This window comes from Strongylocentrotus purpuratus, unplaced genomic scaffold, assembly GCF_000002235.5.
Source record: "Strongylocentrotus purpuratus isolate Spur 01 unplaced genomic scaffold, Spur_5.0 spur5_scaffold_7, whole genome shotgun sequence".
Taxonomy (NCBI): domain Eukaryota; kingdom Metazoa; phylum Echinodermata; class Echinoidea; order Camarodonta; family Strongylocentrotidae; genus Strongylocentrotus; species Strongylocentrotus purpuratus.
Genome location: NW_022145613.1, coordinates 1,816,274 through 1,831,172, shown reverse-complemented (window position 1 = coordinate 1,831,172; position 14,899 = coordinate 1,816,274).

Below are 14,899 nucleotides of genomic sequence, written 5' to 3'. Positions count from 1 at the left end.
TTGTTGGAAAGGGGAATTGTGCACATGGAGCCAGTTTGTAGTCCCGGTATTGGAATTGAATTTGAGAGGAACTGGCGTAAAGGTGAATTGTAAGACCGGTCGGGAGTGCATGGGTTGTTTAGATCAACTAATGTAAACATGCTAATGAAATAGTGCTGAAAAGCACGATAAACACCTCGCAATGAGACCACATGCTACTACATGTACTATCGGACTGATTAGCTAGACGGCTAGACTTTTAAAATTCTTTCTTTCTCCATTACTCAGTTACTTTACAATGTGAAAATCGACAGACGATAACCTATTTGTAGTAGTGTTCAGTGTTTACGTCATGATTATAAGATTTTCTATTTTCGCTATCATTAGCACTGATAATTACCTTTTGATAACGTGCGACCCGATTACGAGTGTTACTTTAAAAGAAATTACAATAGGATTAGATCGGAAATGCCGATTTTCTTTAGACAGTTGATGGAAATGGTTATAGAAACGAGATACTTAAAATTATGTGATATTTTAAGTTTTCCAGGCGGAGAATAAGCCAAATCAGCTATCGTATCGGTCAGTGGCCAGTCGTGTGACTGAGGTGACGTCACTACAATTAGCATTCGGTCGGGCCTTTCCTACCGGGTTGCAACACCCTCTATTGCGATATTAGTATTATTATAACAACTCGGGACCTTAACCAGAAATAATTTACAGTATTTAATTACCATATCTAATCTTATTTCAATGTTAAAGAAAACACACCACACACGTAGTAAATTCTTCCTAATTAAAGTACAGATAGTACGTACAGAAAAACCTTATGACGTCAGCGGCACGTCCAACAAAGGGCGATGCCTGTATAAGTAAGTCCTCCCCCCAGAAACTAATTGCATAGTCCCTCAAACATAACTTGATAAAGAAATTTGATATATTATATTGTGCCTTCTCATGCTCATCTCCTTTCAAATGCGCATTTCTCTTTCCTCATCTTCTCCTCAACCCCAAATGCAGCTCATCATTTTGAATTATTTTCCGTACCCCCGATCTCTCACTTCTTCTTTGGCATTGTCTACTCTTTTGGCATCCCCTATTTTCTCCTTTTCTGTAGTTTCTTCTGTAGATACGGACTTGTTAATTTAATTACTCATTATTCCTAAGTATCATTTGAGGGGTCCACAATCATACAAGCATTGCTTTTTAGTGGACTTCTCTGTTTCCAATATGTATTCCTAAATGGTTGTAAATGTTTATAATTGATTTGTAATGTTTTGTTGGAAACATAAATAATTGAAATTGAAATTGATATTAACTTAATACCGTGGAAAACACTTTAGCTTTATACTTCGGTTTTTAATTCAGCACTTACTTCAAGAAAAATATCAAAAGAGGCACATGATTACATCTTTATTTAGATATTATAATCAATATTCTCGAAGAATGTCTACAAACTGATAGTAGGAGCAGCCCTATCGAACAATCATTGATGCGCGGGTATTACTATAATCCTGCGGGCAGTTTTCTTCTAATTCTTGATCTCATCGAAACAACTGAAATAAATATCAATCTACTGGCAAGGAATCTGCCGGAGATTACTGAAATAAAGTACTTTTTCATTCCAGGAAATGCTGACGTCTTTAAGAAGATGGTATGATAACACCTGAGGCAAAACAGGTGAATGATGATGAAGATAACTAAACGGCACCAACTTTGTTGCTTAGAATACTTCGCATTGGAATTACTTCCTTCGTTATTTGAAGGTATTTTGTCAACTTGAAGGTATAGGCAATGTAGCACATGAAGTATGTATTCCGCAAGGCATTACGAAGATAATGTAACCGTAATCCCATATAATTTTATACAGATGATTAACAATTCAAGAATTAAATTTGTAAGCGTTCTTTGTAAAGTCATTTGGATTAATCTACAAGGACAAAATAAAAGACTAAAAGGCGGGAGGGAGAGAGAGAGAGAGAGAGAGAGAGAGAGAGAGAGAGAGAGAATTCAGGAGAGAGATGGCGTCAAAGTACGAGAAGACATTTAAAATCACTTGTATCATGCTCATGAAATGATAGCTTTGAAAATTGAGCTTCTCTATTCACAACACAAATTGTCACAGGAAACCTACATCATCCCCATCATGGGCTATTTTTAGTTACGTGGGTGACTAAAATCCAGAAATAACTGATTTGAGCGGCATTTATCTTGCAGCAGAAGTCTCTTATTTTAGATTTCGAAATGATAATCTTACCCCAAGCCCCCAAAAGGCGGAGGATAATTATTTTACATGAGAATAAAACATTTTCTTTCATGGCAGAGGTCAACACCTCGCGCAAAATTAGGGACTTTTAGATTTGCACGATGGAGAACGTGGACTGCCCTTTTAAGGCAATGTGACGTCACTGCCAGTGCCTTAAAAGGGCAGTCCATGTTCTCCGTCGTGCAAATCTAAAAGTCCCTAATAAGTCTTTACTTGTACGTCGGTATTGAAACCTACTTTTCACGTATTTCCCCCGGAGTGAAAGAGGTTTACACTTTTCATTGCACTGTACGATTCACACACGCACAATTTGAGGTGTATAGACAATAAAGTAGTTCATTAGCATCGAATGAACCAACCAATAGGCTTAGTTCACCTCTATTGTGATTCAGGACTCAAGTTAGTCACGATTTTTCAGGATCATGACATGGACCCATCCATATTGTTGACAATCCAACTACGCAAAGGTCTTGAGACAGATGTGACCTGATTGATTTGATTTGATTTATTTATGAAGTTAAGAATTTATTTGCAATTTTACTTGATAGACCGATTACAAAATATGTCACAAATAATAAGGTTATCAAAATGAAATAATTGCTTTTAAGCGTTAGGGTAAGTAATTCATCAAGAAGCATTGTCATATAATCGGAGCCTGATGGTGTGCCAATCCATTACAAAACATAAAAATACTACAATATTTAGAAAAGAGGGATATCAAGAAAATTCTTTTTGTGCGTACTTTTAGTAGCATAAAATCGCGATGAGATGATGTCAGGAGCATATGCTAAATATAATGCTAATAGTGATAACTGTGTAGAAGAGATGGTAGAGAGAATTCATTAATTAAGTGAAGGAAGAAAGAGCGGGAATTAAATGCTGATGTGAATTATGCACCGAACATTTTATTGCTTAAATTCTCTAAACTAACCACACAACATTTTGACGAAAGTAGAATGAAAAGAATACTGGGCTCATGCAACAATCCACCTCATTTGTTACAAGATTTGGAGGTTAAGGAAGCCCCATCGTTAAATTGCTTTAAACACAAACTCCAAGTTTTTCTGTTAAGTTCTTACATCTAATATAATTTGTTGCCATCCCCACAGTCCTTTTTTCTTCAATGATGATCTTAATTGTTAATTAATGATGCCTGTTCCGGTGTTGTAAAGTACACATGTACAAACAAATTACTTTGTGCTATGCTAACTATTGCTCGGGTGACTACACATTTTGACTACGCTTTTAACCGGGTGACTCTGGGTATTGGTGCCAATGCATTAGTTTGTATAAAAATGTCCTTATTTCACTGTGATTTAAATTCCCCCTCTAAATTACGTGTTTCTCTACTGCTACTGTTTTTCATCTACATTACTTGTTTTCTTCCAGGAACCTATATTATACAAGCATTGCTTTTTAATAGGTTCCTCACATTCTACTTTATCTATTATATGAATTGAGAATCATTGACATGTTCTTATTTACACTTATAATGTATAATTTTTTTTATTTTATACGTATGTTTATATTTTCTGTAAAATGTGGAACATTAAACTTGAAACTTGAAACTTAAAGATAATAAACCACACTGAACGTGTGATCTTTCCCAATATTTGTATGAAAATTTGTGGTGAAGACGATAAGGTATGTTGTTGGAAACGTTTTAACTCAAGCTTTGATTTGAGTGCTCAAGAACGTGTAAGCATATTTTTGTTTATTACGATATTTAAAACGTTTAGTCAGAATTCATAATTTTATAAATTTAATAAATTACATTAGATGAAATATGTCTTACTTACGTTACATTAGCAACATTCCAGTGAGTTTGGTGACTTTTATCAAAAGTGTATTTTGCAAACTAAGGATGAAAAAAGAGAGGAAGAAGAATTAAAAGAAGAAGAATAAAATCCATAATTTGAGAATGAACTTTAAAATTCTTTGCAGTCTCTTGATAATTATGCAAAACATCATGATTGAATAAAAATGGGAATTCGTTCCGCTCTTAGCTTTCACTGGATGAATTGATAGCTGCCTTGGGATTTCAAAATAATAGGAATGTATGAATTATTACGTGTTTGATATGCACTGACCTACATCCGATTGGAAAACATTTCATATGAATTCATGGATACAAAAGTCAAGTAAAGTGCTTTGTCGAGTGTGACGAATTAGCTCCCTTTCAAACTCAGATTTAATAGGGACGTTCAAAAATACAGAAAAGAGCGCGATTTAAAAATCGAATTTTGCATGGCGATCCAAATTTTTTTTTTTTTTTTTGCGTGTGTGGACAGAATGGTTTCACTAATCTTCACTAATTTGTTAGAATAATCGCGATAGTTTGCCGGGCGTTGTGAGTGTGAATGGTATTGAGTATCAAAAGTCGATTGATTTAATCCCAGGATTCCAAGCTCGCATACATCGTCGAGATTAACGCATGCGCAGTTCGGACGTTCTTGCCGTCGAGCGAGAATTCTCCCTGTGTGTGAATGTCGCCCCCCCCCCCAAAAAAAAAATCAATCTTTGCATCGTGATCCAATTCGCACTAAATTGACATGTGTGAACGGTCGCAAAAAAAAAATCGATCTTTGCAGCGCGATCCAAATCGCACTAATTGTTATGTGTGAACGGGCCTGATAACTCACCGTCCTGGCGTTTATTTTGAAGAATTTTCACCTGCATCGTATTATCATAATCTAGGATGTATCAGGTAAAGCCCTTTTAATACAGCGAAAACGAATGGAAATATATGTTATTTCTAGCTAGCGTCTGCTTGCATAAAAGGGGTTGCGGTTTGAAAATGGGCAAGAATATAACTGTACAGAATAAAACTGGGGTTTATTGACGCATTATGTATGGTCGGATATTTGGTTATTTAAGTTAAAAAGTATAATAGACAGCTTACTAATTAATTTCAATTTCAAATTCATTTATAATATTTTAGCAATACCATATAATTTGTTTAAATGGAAAGTTAATGCCAATGATAAATGTTATAATTGTAATCAGACATGTGATTGTATGCACATGTTCTTTTTTTGTAACGAAGTCAGTATGTTTTGGAATGAAAGTTGAAAGGACTATAAAGAAATATTTCATTTCTAATTTTAATTTCAAACCATGTCATGTTTTGTTTGGTATTGATTTTAATTCAAAGAAGGAAAAAGATGTTGATATTATTTTGAATTATGCACTTTTTACTATTTACAAAAGTTTTGTTGGAAAAGAATCTAAAAAGAAAACAACTAAAAAGAGACTTCTTCATATTTTTATTTACCTACTAATTTATCGTTTACAAATAGAAGAAAATATTAGAAAACCATGTATATCCCTCCAGAAATGGAGGCAAATGCTAAACATGTGAATATGTTTATATTATTATGAAGAAGAAAAATAAAGAAGACCTGAAATGGTTATTTTACCCAAAAAAAAAAATTAAAAAAAAATTGCAAAATAAATAAATAAATAAACAAACCCACAATCTCATAAAAATATGAAAGACAAATATTTATAAAGTTACGGGAAGGGGAATTCATGGAATAAACCCAGTGAAAATAAGTAATACTGTGGTTTTCTTTTCGTAGTATTTTATTGATCTTAATTTGTTTATTCTTTGGCCAGCAAAAATATGGGAATTTTGCACAGACTCGGTTGTTGCGTTATTAATTATATACAGCAGTGTTCCTAAAGTAGAATGGGGAAACATTAGAAAACCTTTAAAATCCTCATGCAGAGGAGAATGTGGAAGATGAATGATTAAATCATTGTGCTTTAAACTTTTAAACAAGGATGATTTATTATAATATCACCACAATTATAATAATAAAGGCCTTGGTTTTGCAAACAAAACTGAAAGATATTTCGGTTAAAACGATTTTTCCCCCTTTTATTTATTTTTTGTTCTGCATGTTACGGTTTTCATGATTCATTTTCGCTTTTATTTCCTCCTATCTAGATTTAATTCTTGTTCGTGTTCTTGTTTTTGATTACCTTCATATTCTACTTTATAATTTGGACTCGCTCTTGCTTTTTTTTTTTTTCTTTCTATAGTTTTTTATTTTTGTGTGCGAGTCTCCTTAAAAAGCATATATATTGATAAGCATCAATCAATGAAGCTTCTATAGAATGATAACTTATAGAGCGTATAGAGATAGGATCGAATGTCAAAACACTTCTGACAATACGATAAACTGATAAGAAAGTCACTTTTCGCCTTACAGTCTCAGTCTGATGATTGAGATAAGAGAACAAATTCAACATCATTTTAGGTAGAGGATATACATGTTATTATGCTCAATACAATTTATGCACAATTTCTAAAAACGTAAACTGATACTGATTACGTAATGTGAGGCGCACACCCCTTAAACATGCAACGCAATATATAAATAATAGACACCAATCTAGATGACCATGAAACATTTATGCTTGAAATATTAATAGTTACAAGTTCTACCATAATGTCCAATGTTCGAGCTTCAGGCACATGATTGTGTCTTAATACGGAAGTGAATCTGAGAAAAGAAAAATAACGTTTTAACAACGATCATTATTATCTTATTAAAGCTGCCGGACCATTCATTTACTCATTTATTTTGAAATGTATACGTTGTGATATTAATGATTCTATAGTACGTCTAGCTGAAGTGTTAGTAGTCGAGTCGTGTAGCTCATTGGCTATAATGTTCTACACACTCGGTGTATTCAGAGTAGGCATATGAGTTAGCAATTAAACTGTTACGTTTCTATTCATTGGTATAATCCATTATACGGTTGGATGATACTTGCTATGAAATGAAAAATGAATGATACCAATCCGACCACGAGAAGCTCAAACAATACAATAAACAAAAGTTGAAAAAGGGTTCACTCAAATTATTAATTATAGTTACAAATAAACGTTTACATTTCATCAGATTGAAATTTGTGTACTGCTTTTTGTGATAAAGAAATTCATTGCACAACAACATGACGATTAAGAAAGATAACAACTTTCAATTGAATTCAATTCGTTTTATTCATTTCAATTTTCAATGAAAAAAATACAAAGATACAATGATAGGCATTTGCAATATATAAGAAAATGAAAATAGGGAACTAAAAAATAAGGCCAAATGGCCTTGTGGAGGCATAGCTCCCCGAACAGTAGTAAAGATATTTATATATACAAACAAAACTAAAAAAAGAAACATACAAGACAAAACATGACAGGGACATCGTTCATGACAGGTAATACAAATGGAAATAATAATTACAGAATCATAAGTTTGAAAACAGTTATAGGTAATGCTGTATAATATGAATATTGGTACAAGAATCAATGATATTTAGATATAAGATGCTGCTTCAAGTTTCTTTAAAAAAAAAATCAGTGCAAATCAAGGTGATAGTTTGATTTGCAGTTAAGAATCTCCTATAATATGAATTATTGTTCCTCTGTGTAAGTGATTTGCACATTTATTTGCGATGACAGAATAAATCACGATCATCTTGATTATTTTCGCCGGAAAAACAAGCCACTGCAAGTTACCCCCCCCCCCCCCGCGCCTATGTCTACGTGTATGTATGCCCCCTCCCTGTCTCTCTTCTCTCTCTCTCTCTCTCTCTCTCTCTCTCTCTATCTCTCTCTCTCTCTTTCTCCCTCTGTATAGTATCAAGCTCTGCGCACTAAGAATATGAAGTGAAGGGGATGTGGACGGGGAGGGGGGGGGGGTAGGGCGGGCGGGCTTTGGGTATTTCATTATATCAGTCTAGATACCAGGGAGTTTGTGGGAAGGAGCCATCTCAAGTCAGGTGGTAAACTAAAACTAAAACAACCATTGAAATTGAGCCCTAGGAATGTCAGGTTTGGAGAGGAACCTAGATGACGTGTACTACACTGTTGCTCATAACGGTGGAATATTTTTTTTTATCCCAATTTACGGAATTATTTTAAAAATAATTTAAAAATACTAGATCTAGATAATAGTATACAGTCTCAGATTTTATTGAATAATAATTTGCCAATATGTGTTTTGCGTGACTGCTAAAGCATGTATATTATGCTACTATGTTTATCAACTAGGGGACCTATGCCCTTAAGTCATAAATGACAGTAATGAGGATTAATGCCTCACAAAAGGGCTCTGATATAGCACATCGACACGGTGTTGATCCTGGGGCCTCACAGTTACGAGGCCATTGCTTTGTCACTGAACCATGACTGTACGCAGCGGGGGCTAGGGTAGGGGGCAGTTTCCATAAATTAAAAAAAAAACAGAAAATGCAATAAATATTCAATAATTTATTGCATTCTACCCCGGTCCCCAACATAAAAAAGTCCTCTGGACGGCTATGCATTATGGCTCAAGGCATGGGCACACATGGATTGGGTTTCAGATTATTTTAAAGAGGCATTGGCTCAAAAATCTGAATCTGAAGAGCGTCAAAAATTAAACCTTCATGTTAGTCTTATTTCAGGCGACTGGCTCGGAACATACCTGTCCAAAAAGAGATAAATTTGAATTATTTTAAACAGAAAATTAATTTGCATCAAACCGAAGGTTTTAATAAATCATCTCTGTTTTAATGAATATATATGTAGGTCATTTCTATCGTTTTCTTCTACACTTCCAGAGATGGAAGAGGGGTGATGGTGTACGCATGCATCAACAACGTGGAAGGATGAGAGACTGCCTAGCCCTGTTTAAAAAACCCACTATTTGAGCTTTCTTTAGTTTCTGAAGCAGATGTGTTAAAAGAAATATACAGCCTAAAGAATAAGAAATCGGTTGGTTTGGATGGGATCAGTTCTTACATATTGAGAACTTGTGCAACAGAAATCTTTAGAATTATAGTAAACCTTATTAATAAGTCGATAACTGATGGGGTAGTTCCTTACCAGTGGAATATTGCAAAGATTATACCATTGCACAAAAAAGGTGACAAATGTCAGCCAGATAATTACAGGCCAATATCATTACTGCCCTGTGTTTCGAAACTTTTAGAGAGGGTTGTTAAAAAACAATTACTTAATTACTTGAATGACAATGATGTATTAGTGAAGGAGCAATCGGGCTTTAGATCGAAACATTCCACAACTACTGCACTTATTAAAGTAACTGATGAATGGCTTGAAGCAATTGATCAAGGGAAATATACTGGGTGTGTCTTTGTCGATTTACATAAGGCATTCGATACTGTCAATCACCAAATTCTAATTAAAAAACTTTCTGATATTGGAGTAAAAGGAACCTCATAAATATGGTTTCAGAATTATCTAATGAAAAGACGTATTAGAACTTCCATAGGACAAACATTGTCAGAATAATTATCCCTTGATTACGGAGTACCTCAGGGCTCAATACTGGGGCCACTGCTATTTTTAGGTTATATAAACGATCTGCCTAGGTCTTTCACGAAATGCAATTTGCACTTTTATGCCGACGACACGGTTATGTATTATTCCCACAAAGATGTAAATGTGATTCAATCAGTTTTAAACGAAGAGCTAGGAAATCTACAATCTTGGATAAATGCAAATAGACTCTCTGTGAACTTCAGTAAAACAGTATACATGCTTTTAGGGAAAAAGTTTATACTTTCTAAGCATGATATTCTCAATTTAGAAGTAAATGCCACTAAGCTAAATCAAGTAAAATGTTTCAAATATCTTGGAGTAAATGTAGATTGTGAACTTAAGTGGAATATTCATATAGAGCAATTGAACAAAAGAATTGGGAAAATGATTAGTTTCTTGAGGAGATTGAGGTATTTTATTAATGAGTCAAATCTGAAACTAATTTATACATCTGTAATTATGCCTCACTTTGACTATGCAGATACTGTTTGGCAAACTGCAAATAATAACCATTTTGATCAACTTCAGAAGCTTCAGAATCGGGCAGGAAGAATTATTCTTCAGGTTAATCCTGGTGAACATATATCTATTCAGCAGATTCACGATACCTTGGATTAGGGAACCCTAAAATCTCGACGTCGGAGACATATATGTGTTTGTTACTGTTTAAAACATTTCATGAGCTAGCACCTAAAAATATGACTGATAAATTTGTATTTAACGAAAAGTGTTACGGGCTAAGATATAATGACAATTTAATGCTTCCGAAACCAAGAACCAATCAGTGTAAACGTACATTCTTATATCGTGAATCCGTGTTATACAATGAACTACCTCTTAAGCTCCGTCAGTTAGGCACACTAAATTTGTTTAATAAACATGTTCAAAAATACTTCAATTATTTTGATATTTAAATTTCGCAATCCCATTGGCTTTTGCCATAAAAATAATCAATTTAATAACAGACTAAATTAGATAATGTGTAGAATATTTTAAAACTAATTAAGTTAATTGTTAGCAGGGTGGGTGATAAGGGTGGGGTCATATTTTATTACATTATGGATGGTAGGGGATATTTGAATAGATTTTAATGATTTTTGTTAGTGTTTTTTGTTTAGTTTAATTTAATTTAGTTAAGTTAAGTACAAGTACAATGTTTTTTTTTAATTACGACTTACTATTTTTTTTTATATCATTACTTATTATAGTATCATTATGTATATATTGGACTCCACGGAAGAACAGAGCCATTAGGTTAATGGCTCTGAAATGGACTATCCAGCCGTTTTATCTTTCTATCATTGTTATATAAGTCTTTGATTTTGTTATATTGTGTTATTGTTTTTTATGATGATTTTCGGAAATAAAACAAACAAACAAACAAAAAGAGCCCAACAGAAATGAACAGGGAGAGAAAAATGATTGATACAGACGGACAAAGCCTGAGAGGGGGGGGGGGTGGGACGATTAGGCTTGAAATGTACGCAAGGAAAAGAGAGAGAGAGAGAGAGAGGGAGAGAAAGTGTGATATCGAGAGCGGGAGATCGGGAGAGAGAGAAAGATTTCAAATTGATATCAAATTTGGCCTCCCCCCTAAGAAATCCTGGATCCGCGCCTGGACACCGAATGACAAGGGAAAGGAGTGATATGCGTTACAATACATAAGAGATGGTTGTTAAAGTGTTTTTAACTTATCATGCGAAGAATTAAAAAAAATGATATGGAGAGAGCCGTGTTGCAATTCAATAAGTGAGTGTAATCAAAGAGATACCAGCTTGTACCTCTTTGGTATAAATTTATTATTTGTTCATTTCTTTCACAGAAAACGACGCTTTTACCACACAAATATGAACCTGAAATTTTTAATTTATTAATAAAAAATATTATGTAAGTACTAAACCAATTTTTTTAATCTAGGTTCGGTACGCCAATGATAAGGAGTAATACATCTTTGAGATACAACGACCCTCTTAAAAAAAACAATAGCGAATTTGAAGATTTATTAATCAGCCCTAGGAGATTTTTAATTCATTAATACAAATTATTATGTAAGCAAACCAAATTTCTTAATCTAGGTTCGGTACGCCCATGATAAGGAGTAATACATCTTTGAGATACAACGCCCCTCTTAAAAAACAATAGCGAATTTGAAGATTTATTAATCAGCCCTAGGTAATTTTTAATTCATTAATAAAAATTATTACGTAAGCAAACCAAATTTTTTAATCTAGGTTCGGTACGCCAATGATAAGGAGTAATACATCTTTGAGATACAACGACCCTCTTTAAAAAACAATAGCGAATTTGAAGGTTTATTAATCAGCCCTAGGTCATTTTTAGAACAAAACGCATTTAAATAATAACCCCGAGGTCATTTTTGGGGGCAAGAAAATGTATATAACTTCATATGCATAGTACAACCTGCAATCTAATTAGCCAGTTTGAAAATATTGAGCGTGATATGATTTGCTAATATAATCCAACGCTTCTGGGTGCGATTAGGTAATAGCAGAAGAAGATACGACCCGAGGAAGAAATGTTGTACCTTGATATTATGGATGTATTTATGCATTTGGAGGATAAAGTCCAAGTTATATTTGATCTACTTCATTATCTCCCTATAATTATTTATATTTACGAGGGAATGGAAAAGGGGGTGAAATGAAGAGAGACCTGAAGGGTACGAAGATAAGGAGGTTAAAATTATTTGTGTCGTACCAGTGTATACATATGTGGTAAAGAATAAAGGGAAGACAGAACTTAGTCAGTGAAATGCAATATGGGTTAATCTTTGAGTCCTGGAGAGAGTTGAACAATAATGTGTGAGCGTTATCATTGTTATTATGCAAGTGTGGAAGAACATCAGAGAAAAAATGTTCACGGAAAAACATGGCTCTTTAAATGCCTTCATTTCTAAATATGACTATCAACAGCTTTAAAATGAGGCCCGATTTTTATGCCACATGTTTGTGTAGTCCCATATATATCTCACTGTGTACTGGGCCAAATTTCTTATCGTTTTGATGACTCCAGAACCTTGCAGTACACACCAATACTTATATGCTATACATGATCAACCTTTTCTGATCGATTCTACACTGTTTCTTTCATAATGCAATCGCATGACCAGAACTCAACTTTATCTTTAGGTTTGTCACTTGGGACTCATTTATCATTTGATACATGATTGACAGATATAAAATAGCTCCTCTGGGAAATGATTCAAAGTGACATCAACCTCGAAATCAGTTAGGTTTTCAAAATAAGAAAGAGTCATAACGACTAACAACTTTTCCACTTCCAATAAAAGAAACTGTAATTATTGTTAGACTTTCTTCAATACCACTAATAAAAGGTTATAAAAAACACAACTATAAATCCCACAAAAACCGACATCAACAACAACAACAACTAACTTCCTGTATACCAATCTCTACCTCACTACAGTGACATAAGGTTATACGTAAAAATACATTATAAAGTTGTAATCATGTTGATTACATAATAAAAGAAAATATGCATAACGACCTTCCAAAACCATAATGTTTAATATAAACACATGTACTGATTTGCCATATAGCTTGTATAATATAGGATAACAGTAAATGAGAAGAGATGTCCATGACGTTAATAAAACATGAAGGAATCATACTTGCCAAATTGAGACACAGGCCTATTTGTTAGATATTTAGGTATAACAGAATAAATAGATGAGATAGATCATAAATTGTGCAAAGTATTCGTGGGGAGCGGTCATTGATGGCAGGTGATGACGAGTTATAAACATTTTTTCTGATGACTTTCCGGGCAATTATCTAGATCTTAATTTGTAATTCGACCTTACAAATCTATAAAATTGGGGGCGAGGTTGATTCACCATAATGACAAGGTTCGTCGTCACTACATGTATTTTATAAAACAAATACTACGCATCATTATGTTCGGCATTAATATAGTTATCCACCTTTGTTCATCCACCAATTTAAACGCCCTCGGCTTTTGCCTGTTCCAATTGTACTAACGCCCTCACTGACGCATATCATTTGAATAGTATGAAGCAACTCGGATTCAACTCTTTTCAAATTTATTCCTTTCGGAGGGTCGCGTGGGGATAGAATACACACCGATGCAGTTGTAAGGAAAATAAAGGAGGGGGCATATGGTACAATAACACGGTATTTAGATAAACCGAGAAAACAAAAGAAAACGGTGAAGAAAAATAAAATATTAACAAGAGGGTAAAATAAATTAATGGGAAAAGAAGATAATGAGTCAAAGGAGAGGAGAGGAGAGGGAAGGAGGAGAAAGAGGAGAAGGAGAAGGAAGAAGAAGAAGAAGAAGAAGAAGAGAGAGAGAGAGAGAGAGTGAAAGAGAGAGAGAGAGAGAGTGAGAGAGAGAGAGAGAGAGAGAGAGAGATGGGGGAGGGAGAGAGAGAGAGAGAGAGAGAAAGAGAGAGATGGGAGAGGGAGAAGGGGGTGGGGGAAATGGGGGCAGAGAGGGGGTGATGAAGAGGGGTGGTTAAGATAAAGAGAGGAGCTAGAAATAAATAGGTATTGAGAGAGAAAGAGAGATAATGAAAGAAAGATGAACAAAGGAGTAAAGCAGGTTCATGAAGGTGAACAACAAGAAGAAAGCTGCCAAGAGAGTGACTTTTAGATTGATGCGAGGACATTTTGATTTGCAAGGGAACACCTCCAGAGACTCGTGAGAAGTCGTCATCTCGTCTCGTCTTACGCACTGCTTGCTCACTAAGGAATGGATATTTAACTTGCAAAACCAGGGTACAAGTTTCATTGTTGAGATCCCTCGAAGATTGCAGGATGAGAGGGATTAAGGGAGAGGGGGGGGGGGGTGGTCGGGTAGTCTTCAAAGCCAAGGTGACGTGTTCTAGGTTTATTTCTTTGCCTCGCGTTGCATCGCTTGCAATGCTTGACGATGACCCTTATACAGACAGAAGGTAACGTAGAAGTTCGACCGCCGGGCCTGGAAATAATTGATGGATGTCCGAATGGTGTTTGGTTTCATTTGTAATCCAACAGCAGCAGTAGTATAGTAGCAGCAGCAGCAGCAACAACGACAACAACAACAACAACAACCACATGTCAACCGATCCTTTTATTCCATGCGTTTAGCCAAACATAGTCGTGTATTCAGCATAGGGAAGAAAGAAGATAGAAAACTAATTAACTAAGTATAAAAACAAACCAAACCAAACAAAAACAAAAACATTCTGTAATACATTATGTCTACAGAAAGCAGAGGATTCTAGGTATATAAAAAAGAAGGTAATATGATCCAGGCTACAATCCTATAGGATA